This window comes from Cinclus cinclus, chromosome 9, assembly GCF_963662255.1.
Source record: "Cinclus cinclus chromosome 9, bCinCin1.1, whole genome shotgun sequence".
Taxonomy (NCBI): domain Eukaryota; kingdom Metazoa; phylum Chordata; class Aves; order Passeriformes; family Cinclidae; genus Cinclus; species Cinclus cinclus.
Window position 1 is genome coordinate 27,629,225 of NC_085054.1, and position 12,899 is coordinate 27,642,123.

The window sequence follows — 12,899 nt, forward strand, 5'->3', positions numbered from 1 at the left end:
TTTTATTCCCATTCTACTTTTCCTGCTGGGTTCTGTTTGATGGGATGACGGATACCTGTGAGAAAACCGGGAATGGGCTCCTGGCACCATCCCAGACCTGCTCCACGTGCTGGAATTCTGGAATTCCAGGGGCTGGAACCAGAGGAATTCTCAGGAAAAACCCCACAGCAGATCCCCCAAACCCATCAACCTCTGCCCCCTCCCAGGCAACCACGAGCTGTTTGTTTGTTTGTTTGTTTGTTTGCTTTGAAAACTCGGTCAAAATATCCCCGGTAATTGTTAATTATTAATTATTCCCAAGCATTTCCTCGTGGAATGGCTTTGCCTGGTGCGAAAATGCCACGGAGGGAAGGAAGAACCTTTGACTCTGTCCTTGCTGGAAGATTCCGCTTTCATTAACCCCGGCTTAACGAGGCTGGGTTTAAAGCAGGCGTTTAAGTGCAATCATGTCAGCTTTATTAGGACGGGAATTGTCGGGGGTTGACCTTTGCCTGCGTTCGTTCGTGACTTGGCTGACTAATTAATCAAAGATTAATCAGCGGCCTTTGATAACGACCTTCAGCCCTGCAGCTCCCAAAGGTGGTGCCAGAGGATCAGCACCTTCTCCTTTCGGGCACGCACAGAGTCATTCCCTGGTGCTGAGCTGGGATTTGGGGTGCAGGGGGAGAGGTGAATATTGATGCTTCAGTCTTTCAAAGGGTGCGTGGTGAATTTACAGATGCTCTGTGGGTCCATGAAAATGAAAATGGGGAAATGGAGAACGGCCTTGGGTTGTGCCAGGGGAGGCTTAGGTGGGATAATGGGAGGAATTTCTTCCTGGGAAAGGCAGAGCTGCCCAGGGTGGAGCCCCCATCCCACAAAATCCATGTGGATGTGGCACTTGGGGACATGGGGCAGCGGTGGCTTTGGCAGTGCTGGGAATGGTTGAACTCGATGACCCAAGAGAATTTTTCCAGCCTTCAGGATTCTGGGACTTTTTGGGAATCCCAGAATGAGAGAGGGATGTGAATATTTGTGTTTACCAGGGATGAATAGTGAGGGTTCAAGGGGCCAAATGAAAATGAGGAAACAGCCTTGAGCTGTGCCAGGGAAGGTTTAGGTGGGATTTTGGGAGGAATTTTTTCCTGGAAAAGGCCCAGGGTAGTGGTGGAATCCCCATCCCTGGAGGGATTTCAAAGCAGCACTTGTATAAGAAACAGTGAATTATTTATGGAATCGTGGAAAGGTTTGGATTGGGACTGTGAAGATCATCCTGTCCCATCCCAGTTTGTTCCCAGCCTGGCCTTGGACATTTCCAGTTGCACTTTTCTGACTGGGATGAGAACAGCTCGGAGTGGAATCCCAGGAATTGTGTTTCCCTTTCCTGTTCCAGTGCTCTCCAGGAATTCAGGCAGGGTGGGAATCACCAAGGAAATGTCACTGTCCATGGCATTAAATGACCTTGAAAGGTCCCTTCCACCCCAAAGCATCCTGTGCTTCTCTGATCCCCCGTGAAGGGAATAAAGCTGCATCCCAGAGGGGAGGGAGATCCAAAGTCACTGCTGGAAAGAGCCAGAGGAAAACAACTCATGAATTTCCCCCAAATCCAGGTTCTTGGCTTGATTTTAAACTGCAGAGCCAGCCCAGGCCCCAACCCAGGCCCAGCCTCTCTAATCCAGGCACTCAGGATTATCTTGGAATAAAGGATAAGGACAGAAGGGAAAACCTGCGTTCCCTCCTGGAGATTTGTCTGGCTGCCCCACAGTGCTGGTGGCTCTGATTTTATTGTCCTGTCACACCAGGACATGGATTTATCCCAGTTTTCCATGGCAGCAGGGATGCTCCTGTGGGCTGTGCCAGGGAAAAGCCTCCTCCAGCACTGCTCATGGAGTAAACTAAGTTCGGATAGGTTTTGTTGGTTTTTTTTTTTCCCCTTTTGTCCCTGAAGGTCTGGAATGATTCTGGGAGGTTGCTGGAAGCAGAGCCCCAGCTCCTCTGCTGATTTACCACCAGATTGTGCCTGGAAAAGGGATGTTTAGGGAAAAGCATGGCTGGGGAAGGTCTGGTTTTCCCAAATGCTCTCAGTGGCTGCAGACCACACACAGCAAAGCCAGGCCTGGAGGGGTGCAGGCGCCCAGGCTGCCCCAGAAATGTTGATTTTTGTATGAACTGTGAGTAAACACAGAGATAAAAATGATCTCTGCGCATCCCTGGGAATTTCCAGCCCACCAGGAAATCCAGCTGGAGCAGCTCCTTCCTACCTGTGCTGGGGAAAAGGGGCAGAGAAGTGGGCTAAAGGAAAATCCACCCTGGCAGGCAGAGCAGCATCAATCAGCTTTTCATTCCAGCTGCTCCTCAGTTCATTTATTAGTTCCTTGAGTGAACCTAAGGGTGTGGCACTCCTCACCCTCCCAGGAACAGGAAAAAATACAGGGATACAGGGAAAGAGAAACAGGGAGCTCTGCTAGGCCAGGGATGTGGCCACCACCTCTTGCAGCAGGAACGTGGCTTTTTTTCCCTGCTCCAGAGCTGAAAATAAATCAGGATTAATTCCTTCTGGAGCTTCCAGAGCCAGATGCATCCTGGCCATGCCCGTGCCTGACATCTGCCCATTAAAGTTGTGCATAGATGCAGATCTGTAAATGTAATTACACAGCTCAGCTCTAATTTCCAGCTCTCATTTAACAACTGACTTAGCAGCATCCAAACAGCTCCAGTCCCATGGTTAATTCATGAGGATGCTCGGCTCCGAAATAAACTCAAAATCCTCAGAGATTCCCCTGATGAATTGGGAAAAAATTCCTAAGGGGATGTGGAGTGAGGGGTCCAAGGGCTGAGCCCGGCTTGGAGCTGCTTTCCCAGAGAAAATTCCAGCGTGGGGATGTGCTGGTTTGGCCACCACGTCCTTGTTTTAGGAGACCTGGGCAGTGAATTCCCGGAGATCCATTTCTCTGGAGATTTTAGGGTTATGAATCCGGCGAGATGTGTTGGTTTATAACCATCAGCCACAAATCCTGGTTATGCTTGGGTTTATTCCTGATCCTGCCTGATGGGAAATGCTGCCCTTTGATCCCAGCTCAGGCTGGGAGCAGATCCAGCTCTGGAAAAGAAGCCAGAGTTTCACACCCCTGAAGCTGAAACACCTTTATAAATCCTCCTTATCTTCTGCATCGTGGGAGAAAAAAAAAAAAAAAGAAACAAAAAGAAGTCGTTAGATGCTGTTCCCGAGGCTGCATCACAGAATCCCAGAATCCCAGGATGGTTTGGGATGGAAGGGATTTCAAACCCATCCCATTTATGGGCAGGAACACCTTCCATAAACCAGCAGGACCCAGCTCCCCCTCAGGTGCAGCAGAGCCGTTCATTTATTTCCTATTCAACACATCAATAGATTTTGCCATGTTAATGCATTTTCCCTTAAGAACGCATCCAACTATTCCCATTTTTCCCATTTAATGCATTCTCCTGCTTCAAATCCCTCTCCTATTTCAGAGCATCCTCCTATTCCAATGAACTCCCTCCACCTCCAGCCTCCCGGAGAGGCTTCCCCCGGATCTCCTGCTGCACCCAGAGCAAGCAGCCACCCCGATCCTGCTTTTTCCAGGATCCATCCCTGCCTGGGGACCTCTCCCGCATCTGCTCCCGGTCCCACCCATCCCTGTTTAATCTTTGGGAGCTGACTCACAAGGAAACGCCGGCCTCATCTGCCGGGAATGTTAAACAGAGCCTTTTTAAACAAGGGGATGGAAGAAAGCGGCCATCTGGCCGCAGGGAATCGTGCTGCTTCCCTCTTTCTTTTTCTGCTGGAAAAGGGACACAGGGAGCCAGGCCAAGCCGTACCAGGCACCTGGGGACAAACCCACCCGGGTTTTGTCCCCAAAGCCTCTCCAGCTCGGATGGAGGGGTTGTCATGGCAATAACCACCCCCGGATCAAACAATCCCGGGGAATTGGATGGGGACTAAAGCCCCGGGAGTTCTGGAGAAGTGAGCCAAGAGGTGCCCCGGGAGCTGCTGGCACCTGCGCTCCGGCTGCTCCTGCCACATCCCAGCGCTGGCCGGGCTGGGACTGAGCCTCTCCCCCATTCCCGAGGGAACTCCTGGCTCAGGGGGCAGGAGGAGGCTTGGCTCGCTCACCCCACGCTCAGGTTTAGGGTTAAAGCCAAGCCTCGCTTCTCCGTCTTGGTCCCGCAGCAGAAATGTAAAAATGGGAAGGAGCTGCTGGAAAATCACAAGTGATGGGCTGGGGAGCAGCCATCAGATGGAATCAGCTTTTCCTCCTGGTTATTCCCGAATTATCTTTCTGCTGGGATCAGGGACGGAGGGAAAGCCCCATCTCAGCAGCTCCTAAAAACCAGATTGCAGACAGAGTGGGGGAACTGGCTCTGATTTATCTCTGTGCTCACTCAGCCCATCCCAAATTCCAAATTCCAAATCCCAAACCACGGCTCCGGCTCTCCCACCTCTCCCAGCAGGGACCTGCCCAACCTGCCCTTCATTTATTTATCCCACAGGCATTGCTGACTCCCCTGTGGTGCTGCAAATCCACGGGGAAAACACGCAGAGCTGTCAATAAATCTCTGCAAAACGCCTGGAAAAAGAAATCCCTGCTTTTCCTGGGGCTGCCAAGGTGCCACGAGGAGCTTGGGAGAGGGGAAGGAGCTGCTTTTGCGCAGCCTGTTAAAATTCCCAGCACACGTGTGGGGTGGACTGAAGGGCTGAATTTATTCCAAAGGCTCCCTCATTCCTTATATCCATTTGGAGCTGGCTCTGGAGATGTTCCAAGGTGACAACAGCCAGAGAATTCTGGATAAAGGCAAATATTTTCATCTGCTTTTCCTCAGGGAGGCCGTTTCGGACAATCCTGCTCCCATCTCATCCCCGAGCTCTGGATTCCAGGCCTGGAATTCCAGCCCTTGTTTCCATCCAGGGTGTGATTCCTAGGTGAGAAATGCAACAGGAAAAGCTGTTTTCCAACAAATGGCACCAAAATCCCTTCAGGATCACAGACTGCTTGGGTTGGGAGGGATCTTAAATGGAATTCCATCCCCTGCCCTGGGCATGGACACCTCCCACTGCCCAGGTTGCTCCAAGCCCTGGAAGGAGATGCCTCTGGAAAGGTGGGAGGCAGCAGTTCTCCTGGGCAAGGCAAAATCTGGGAGAAAAAATTCCCTCTGCAAGCTGCTACTGGAAATCCAGAGCTTCTGCTTAGAGGAAAAAAAGGTCTAGAAAAAAATAATAAAAATCAACTGTAAGTTTCTAGTGTTGATCTTTTGGAGGACTTAATTACTTTCTTTTTTTTTTTTTTTCCCCATTCTTTTTTTGCTCTGTCTCACTTGAAAACCTGGAATTTCCATGGTCTAATTCCTTCCAGAACTTTGTGTCCAGAGTCAACTCCTGTCCCCTTCTCCTCAGGAATTCAGCTGGAGGCTCTCTGACCACTCTCCACCCCAGCCTGGGGGAAAACAAGGATGTTAAATCCATGAAAATCTTCCCAAGCATCCTGCAGCTCTTCCCATCAGTGCCAGAGCAGCTTTCACCTCCCCACTCCCGAAATTTTAGGAGAATGAACACATTCCCTGCCTTTGGAAATCCCTGCTCTGGGATAAGCAGGAGAGGGATGGGCACTGCTCCCTGCTCTGGGGTGGTCCCCAGCATCCCGCGGATCTCCCATCCCAAGGAGCTGGAAAAGAATTCAGGGAGTTCTGGGGAAACGTTTGGACGGAGCTGAGTTATATCCCAGTGAAATCTGCGTGGATTTTTCCATGCTGGGAGACTTGAGCAGGGAGATTAGGTGTGAAACCGGGAATTCCCGGGATTTCTGCTCTGCTCCTTTGGCGGTGCAACAGAACAGGGGGAATTTCTTTTCCTTGCTGTCATCAGGGGTGTTAATTGCAGGACTGTCACTTTTTTGGGGATGCTGCAGCACCTTCTTGGGATGGATATATTGATTATGAAGTGTCTCACAAACAGAGGGAACATCCTTTTAAAAACTAAATACACCAGTCATTTCCAGGCTTTCCTTTGCTCCAGACCCTTCCCAAGGTCTGTTGTCCTTCTCTGGACAAACTCCAGCACCCAAACCAGCTGGGAATTCTGCTGGGCATCGAGGAATGTGAGCAGGATGGGTCCCACTGAACTCGTGCTGTGAGAGATAAAATTAATCTGCTGCAGATATAAACGGCACAAATGATCCCTGCAAAGTTATTCTTCTCTTCCATTTTAATATCCCTGAGTGCTGTAAATATGAACATCTTGGATATGCCTTGGAAAGGCTGGAAAGGATCCAGTCCCAGAGCACAAAAATCTCACGCTCAAACCTCCAGTGAGGGTTTCAAAAAGTGATGGCTCAGAGCTGTAGCCATGGTGAGAAAACAAAATATATTGGGGAAAAAAAGTGGGAAAAGATGGGAAAAGGGGATTGAGGGCAGCCTGGAGGAGGAAAGGAAAGGAAAGGAAAGGAAAGGAAAGGAAAGGAAAGGAAAGGAAAGGAAAGGAAAGGAAAGGAAAGGAAAGGAAAGGAAAGGAAAGGAAAGGAAAGGAAAGGAAAGGAAAGGAAAGGAAAGGAAAGGAAAGGAAAGGAAAGGAAAGGAAAGGAAAGGAAAGGAAAGGAAAGGAAAGGAAAGGAAAGGAAAGGAAAGGAAAGGAAAGGAAAGGAAAGGAAAGGAAAGGAAAGGAAAGGAAAGGAAAGGAAAGGAAAGGAAAGGAAAGGAAAGGAAAGGAATTTATTTGAAGTTTGGGTTGGAAGGGACCTTAAAGCTCATCCATTTCCATGGACAGGAACATCTCCCACCAACCCAGGTTGCTCCAAGGCCAGACTTTGCCCTGGCTGAAACCTCTGGGAGCTGGGGGGATTCTGAGGACGGAGCAGAAGCAGCATCCGGGGGATTTTTGGCTGAGCATCATCCCCGGGCTGGCAAGGAGCAGGTTCCTGGTGGCTCCTGGAGGTGCCCGGTGCCAGCCCAGCCTGTGAGGAGAACTTCGGAGCCGCTGGTGTTTTCCCGACTATGCCATATGCGGGGAAATGGAGGGAGAACGCCCTTTTACCACCAAAATTAGAAAAGGAAAAAGACAAAAAAAAAAAGAATAGAAAAAAGCACCCCCAACCCAAGCCATTAGCACGGGCACCGTAGCATGAAACACAAACCCTTCCTCCCGAGGCACACAAAGGCCGGCCAGAGTAATTAATGCAATGAAAGGGCCGGGGCTTGCAGATGGAGGTGCGGGGAATAAAGGAATAAAGGCGCTCCCCGGGCTGGGCTGTCATGCATCGCATGCCGCATCTGTTATGGAAATCAGGGCTAGCGGGGCCTTTTGTTCGGGCTGAAGCCCTCCCAACAGGGATTTGGCCGGAGTAGATTTTCTTGTTATTAAACACGATTTCGGGCTAGTCGAGAGCAGATGCTGCCGCGGCGTTTGGAGCTAATAGCGGAGCTCGGAGCGCGCAGCATCCCCGAGAAGTCTGAGCGATTCCAGCTCCTGCTCCCTGCTTTGCACATGAATGATGCTGACACCAGCTGAGCCTTCTGGGCTCCCCCCGGCACCCCCTGCCCGCCTTTTCAGCGCCAGCCAGCACAGGGACACGCAAATCCCACACTCCAAACACATCCCTGCCCTCCTCGACCCCGCCAGGCACCAAGAAACAAATCCACCCGCAGCGTGCCGAGGTCTTTACAAACCATCTCCGATGTCCTCTCCGCTGGATGTGTCCTCTCCTGGATGTCCAAGCCGTGCCCATGGAGGAGGGAAGGACCGGAGGAGCCGGGAAGGGACGAGTTGGGGTCACGAGAGCAAGGGACAAAGGCGACAAAAGCCAGTCCCCGCAGCAGCACCCGGGGGTGGCGGTTTGGGATGGAATTGCCTCTGGCAGCTCCGGAGAGAAGGATCCTGGAGCTGGGATGAGCCACAGCTGGGGGTGGGAATGGGGGAATGGGGAATGGGGAATGGGGAAATGGGGAAATGGGGGAAATGGGGGAAATGGGGAATGGGGGAAATGGAGAATGGGGGAATGGGGGAATGGGGAATGGGGGAATGGGGAATGGGGGAATGGGGAACGGGGAATCTGGAATGGAGATGGGAAATGGGGAATGGGGAATGGGGAATGGGGAATGGGGGAATGGGGAAATGGGGAAATGGGGAAATGGGGAATGGGGGAAATGGAGAATGGGGGAATGGGGGAATGGGGAATGGGGAATGGGGGAATGGGGAATGGGGAAATGGGGAATGGGGAAATGGGGAAATGGGGAATGGGGAAATGGGGAATGGGGAAATGGGGAAATGGGGAATGGGGAATGGGGAAATGGGGAAATGGGGAAATGGGGAAATGGGGAAATGGGGAAATGGGGAATGGGGAATGGGGAAATGGGGAATGGGGAAATGGGGAATGGGGAATGGAGATGGGAAATGGGGAATGGGGAAATGGGGAATGGGGAAATGGGGAATGGGGGAATGGGGGAATGGGGGAATGGGGGAATGGGGGAATGGGGGAATGGGGAATGGGGAATGGAGATGGGAAATGGGGAATGGGGAATGGGGAATGGAGATGGGAAATGGGGAATGGGGAATGGGAAATGGAGATGGGAAATGGGGAATGGGGAATGGGGAATGGGGAATGGGGAATGGGGAATGGGAAGTGGGAAATGGGAAGTGGGAATGGGAAGTGGGAAATGGGAAGTGGGAAATGGGGAATGGGGAAAGAATGGGGAATGGGGAAGGGAAGGGGAAGGGAAGGGAAGGGGAAGGGAAGGGAAGGGGAAGGGAAGGGAAGGGAAGGGAAGGGAAGGGAAGGGAAGGGAAGGGAAGGGAAGGGAAGGGAAGGGAAGGGAAGGGAAGGGAAGGGAAGGGAAGGGAAGGGAAGGGAAGGGAAGGGAAGGGAAGGGAAGGGAAGGGAAGGGAAGGGAAGGGAAGGGAAGGGAAGGGAAGGGAAGGGAAGGGAAGGGAAGGGAAGGGAAGGGAAGGGAAGGGAAGGGAAGGGAAGGGAAGGGAAGGGAAGGGAAGGGAAGGGAAGGGAAGGGAAGGGAAGGGAAGGGAAGGGAAGGGAAGGGAAGGGAAGGGAAGGGAAGGGGAAGGGGAAGGGGAAGGGAAGGGGAAGGGAAGGGGAAGGGAAGGGAAGGGAAGGGAAGGGAAGGGAAGGGAAGGGAAGGGAAGGGAAGGGAAGGGAAGGGAAGGGAAGGGAAGGGAAGGGAAGGGAAGGGAAGGGAAGGGAAGGGGAAGGGGAAGGGGAAGGGGAAGGGGAAGGGGAAGGGACAGAGCAGCAGTGTCAGCCCAAGTTCAGCTCCAGCTCCAGGGGCCCATCCCAGATTTGTCAGGGAAGGACAAGTCTACAAAAATGGAGGTGGAGAAAGGGCAGGGACACATTCCCAGAACAAGGGACACAATCCCAGAAAAGTGGACACAATCCTGAGGGAAAGACACATTCCCAAATACAGGGGACACATTCCCAAATACAGGGGACACATTCCCAAGGGCAGGGGACACATTCCCAAGGACATGGAATTCCAGCCCTCCTGTTTGTTTATTTATCCTTCTGCTCTGTCACTGTGGGTGTTTGCCCCAATCCAGCCTCCTCCTGCTGGGGCTGAAGCTTTTCTTTGGGTTTTTCCCTCAAAAATCCAGGTGCCCCTGGCTGAGGGGCATAACCTGACCCCTCTCCATCTGCAAATATCCCATAATATTAAATTTCATCACCATTATTTCATGGCAAACACACTGGAATTTCCCTTTATTTCAGAAACGCACGCTGGTGGTTTTTATTTTGCTGTAAAATGAGTAAAATGGTAACTTTTATCCCAAGGTCACACCTGGACTGGCTCCAAGGGGGCAGTTCCCAGGAAAAGGAGCCCGGGAACGTGGATGAACCACGGAATGTCTGTGGGATTCAAGTCCACTTTAGGGGCTTTGCTCATCTCTTCCTCATTCCCATGGGAATGATCCCGGTGCTGGTGCCACCTCCAGAGCAGGAACCATCCTGAAAGGATTCACCCCCTTTCCACAAGTGAAAAAAACAGGGAATTCCTTGCCAACCCCCAGAGCAAATTGCAAGGGAAGGAGATTGAGGAGCACATCCCAGAATTTGTTCCATGAGGCAGGTGGAGGGATTAAAAACCCATTTTCCCTCTTGGAATTGCTTCTTCACAGATCCTTTGAAGATTATTTCTCATTCCTCATTCTCCAAAGCTCATTTAGGGAGGATAAAAAAAAAGAAACCCAACAAAAACAACACCAAAAAAAAAAAAAACCCCAAAAACAAAACCAAACCAAAACAAAAAAAAAACTAATTAAAAAAAAAAAGAAAACCACTTGGCTGAACATTCCTTATACCAGATCCCAAGGATCAGGATCCAAGGTCATTTTAGACACTTCAGGAACTGCTGGGAAGATGAAGGTGCTGAAGGGACTGCAGGAAAATAACAACAACAACAACAACAACAACAACAATAATAATAATAATAATAATAATAATAATAATAAATGTTCTGTTTGAACTTTTCAACTGGCAGCAGCCACCGTTGCAACTCCAGCCTCTCCATGGCTTTTTCAGGAAGGTTGGCACAAGAGCAGGATGAGATGGAGAATCCCTGGAAAAATAAGTCCATAAATCATTTAAGAAAGGAAGTTTGGAAGGAAGAAACTAAATGAGCTGAGAATTAATAATTACTTGATTTCCAGCAAATAATCCCTCCCTCAGGAAGGGGGGGTGAGGGAAAGAAATGCCAGCAGCTGACCCCAAATCCACCAAAAAATCCTAAAATACCCTTGGAGCTTTAAGCCACCACCGTCCCTAAATATCCATCTAAATATCCATCTAAATATCCATCTAAATATCCATCAAGCATCCCAACTCTGGAACATTAAGTCTGGTTTTATCTCCTTTCTGGAGTTAAAACTCTTCCTAAGACCACGCCACACTGGGCGGTGACCCAGGAGCACCAGGAAACACCAAAAATTCCTACAAAATTTCCTAAAAACTCCAAAGATTTGGGGGAATCTCAAAACCGGAGGGGCCAGGATGAAACATTTCCATTCCTGAGCCTCACCAGGAGCCAGGGAACAGCAGCTCAGAGGGAGCAGAGGAGCCAGAACTGCCCAGTTCACAGCTCCTGCAGAATTCCCTGCCCTGCTGAAATCCCAGGAACAGCAGCAGGAATCTGCTGAGGGCTGGGATGAAGCTGGGAGTGAAAACAAAAATAAAAGAGTGGCCCCAGCTGCTCCTCCAGCGTTTGCAGCTCTGATAAAGATGTCACAAAGACTCCAAGAGGAAGCATTAATTGGGAAAAATCCTTGATGGAGAGAGGTTCCGAGGAGGGAGGAGGAGTGGATCTGTTCCTGCTGGCTCAGTCTGGGGTCATGATCCAAAATCCAGCAAGGGCTCCTCAGCCTGGCACAGATGGAACCACCAGAAGCACCTTCAGGTGGTGGGGACAGTGAGTTTGGGTAATTAATTAACCCCTCACTCACCAATTACAGCTCCTAGGGAGCTGCTGGGTCATTGGGAATGTCGGGGCAGTCCCAAGAACAGGGAGATGGAACCCTGAGATGGAATCACCGCTGGGAGACAATCCCAAGATTTCCAGCCTGGAATGACACCTGGAGAAGCCCTGGGGAGGGGAGGATGAGCTGCAGGTTCTGTGTTCCAACAGGACATAGGGATCCCAGGATAACTGGAATTCCCAGGATCTCCCAGTGCTTCCAGCACCAGGAGCAGATGGAACCACCAGAAGCACCTTCAGGTGGTGGGGACAGTGAGTTTGGGTAATTAATTAACCCCTCACTCACCAATTACAGCTCCTAGGGAGCTGCTGGGTCATTGGGAATGTCGGGGCAGTCCCAAGGAACAGGGAGATGGAACCCTGAGATGGAACCCTGAGATGGAATCACCGCTGGGAGACAATCCCAAGATTTCCAGCCTGGAGGAAGGGGAGGATGAGCTGCAGGTTCTGTGACCTAACAGGACACAGGAATTCCAGGATAACTCGGAATTCCCAGGATCTCCCACTGGTGCCAGCACCAGGAGCAGCCCTGGGCTGGGAATGAGTTTTTCTGGCAAAGAACAACCTGAAAGCTGAATTTGAAAATGTGAAAATTCATCTTGACAGGCAAAGCAAAGCAACCCCCACGTGTTTGCTCTGCTCCTCTGCCTCTGGCATTTTTGGGAAACAACTCTGAGAAGGAAACTCCAGCAAAGTGGAAAATTTAATGCTCAAAAAAGCTGTTGCAACAAAAAGATTCCTATTCAAATCCCAGCACAATTAAACACACAATTATTAATGAACTACCACACAAAGGTCATTTCCACAGCGAGAAAAATTCTTTTTTTGTTTTTTTAATTCAAAGAAAAAAAAAGGCATTTTAATAAATACTGCAGAAACATTAACCAAACATACAAAGTGACTTCAACAATTAAAAAAAAAAAAGTAATGAATGTCCTGCTTTATAACAGTTATAACTTATTTTTTTTCCACAATATTTAAATACAGAAAGAAGCATTTACCAGCTATTTTGTAATACTGCCCTAAGAGCACTGTTGCATCAGTTAAAAGCTTATTACGGTGATCAAAAAGGTAATTTTTTTTTTAAATTTTTTTTTTGGTGGGAAATAACCAGAACAGGAATGAGATTTGTCTTCTTCTCTCAGATGAAACAAAGTGCTGGGAACACACAGAACTTGAGATTCAATCACGAGTTCATCTTTACCTTTGCACGAGTGAAGTTTTTTTTTTTTTTTTTTTTTTTTTAAAGCACTTCAAAAACGAAGCATCACCATTGGGAACGAAATGCTTGTCCTCCACAAGCAAAAAAACCAGCCTGCTCAGAGCTTTTGTCTCCTTCCTTTGGGAGAAGTTTGGTGGCTCAGGAGGAGCTGCAAACCATAGGGGGGGGAAAAAAAAAAGGCTGATTTAATTCAGTGTAACAACATCAGGGG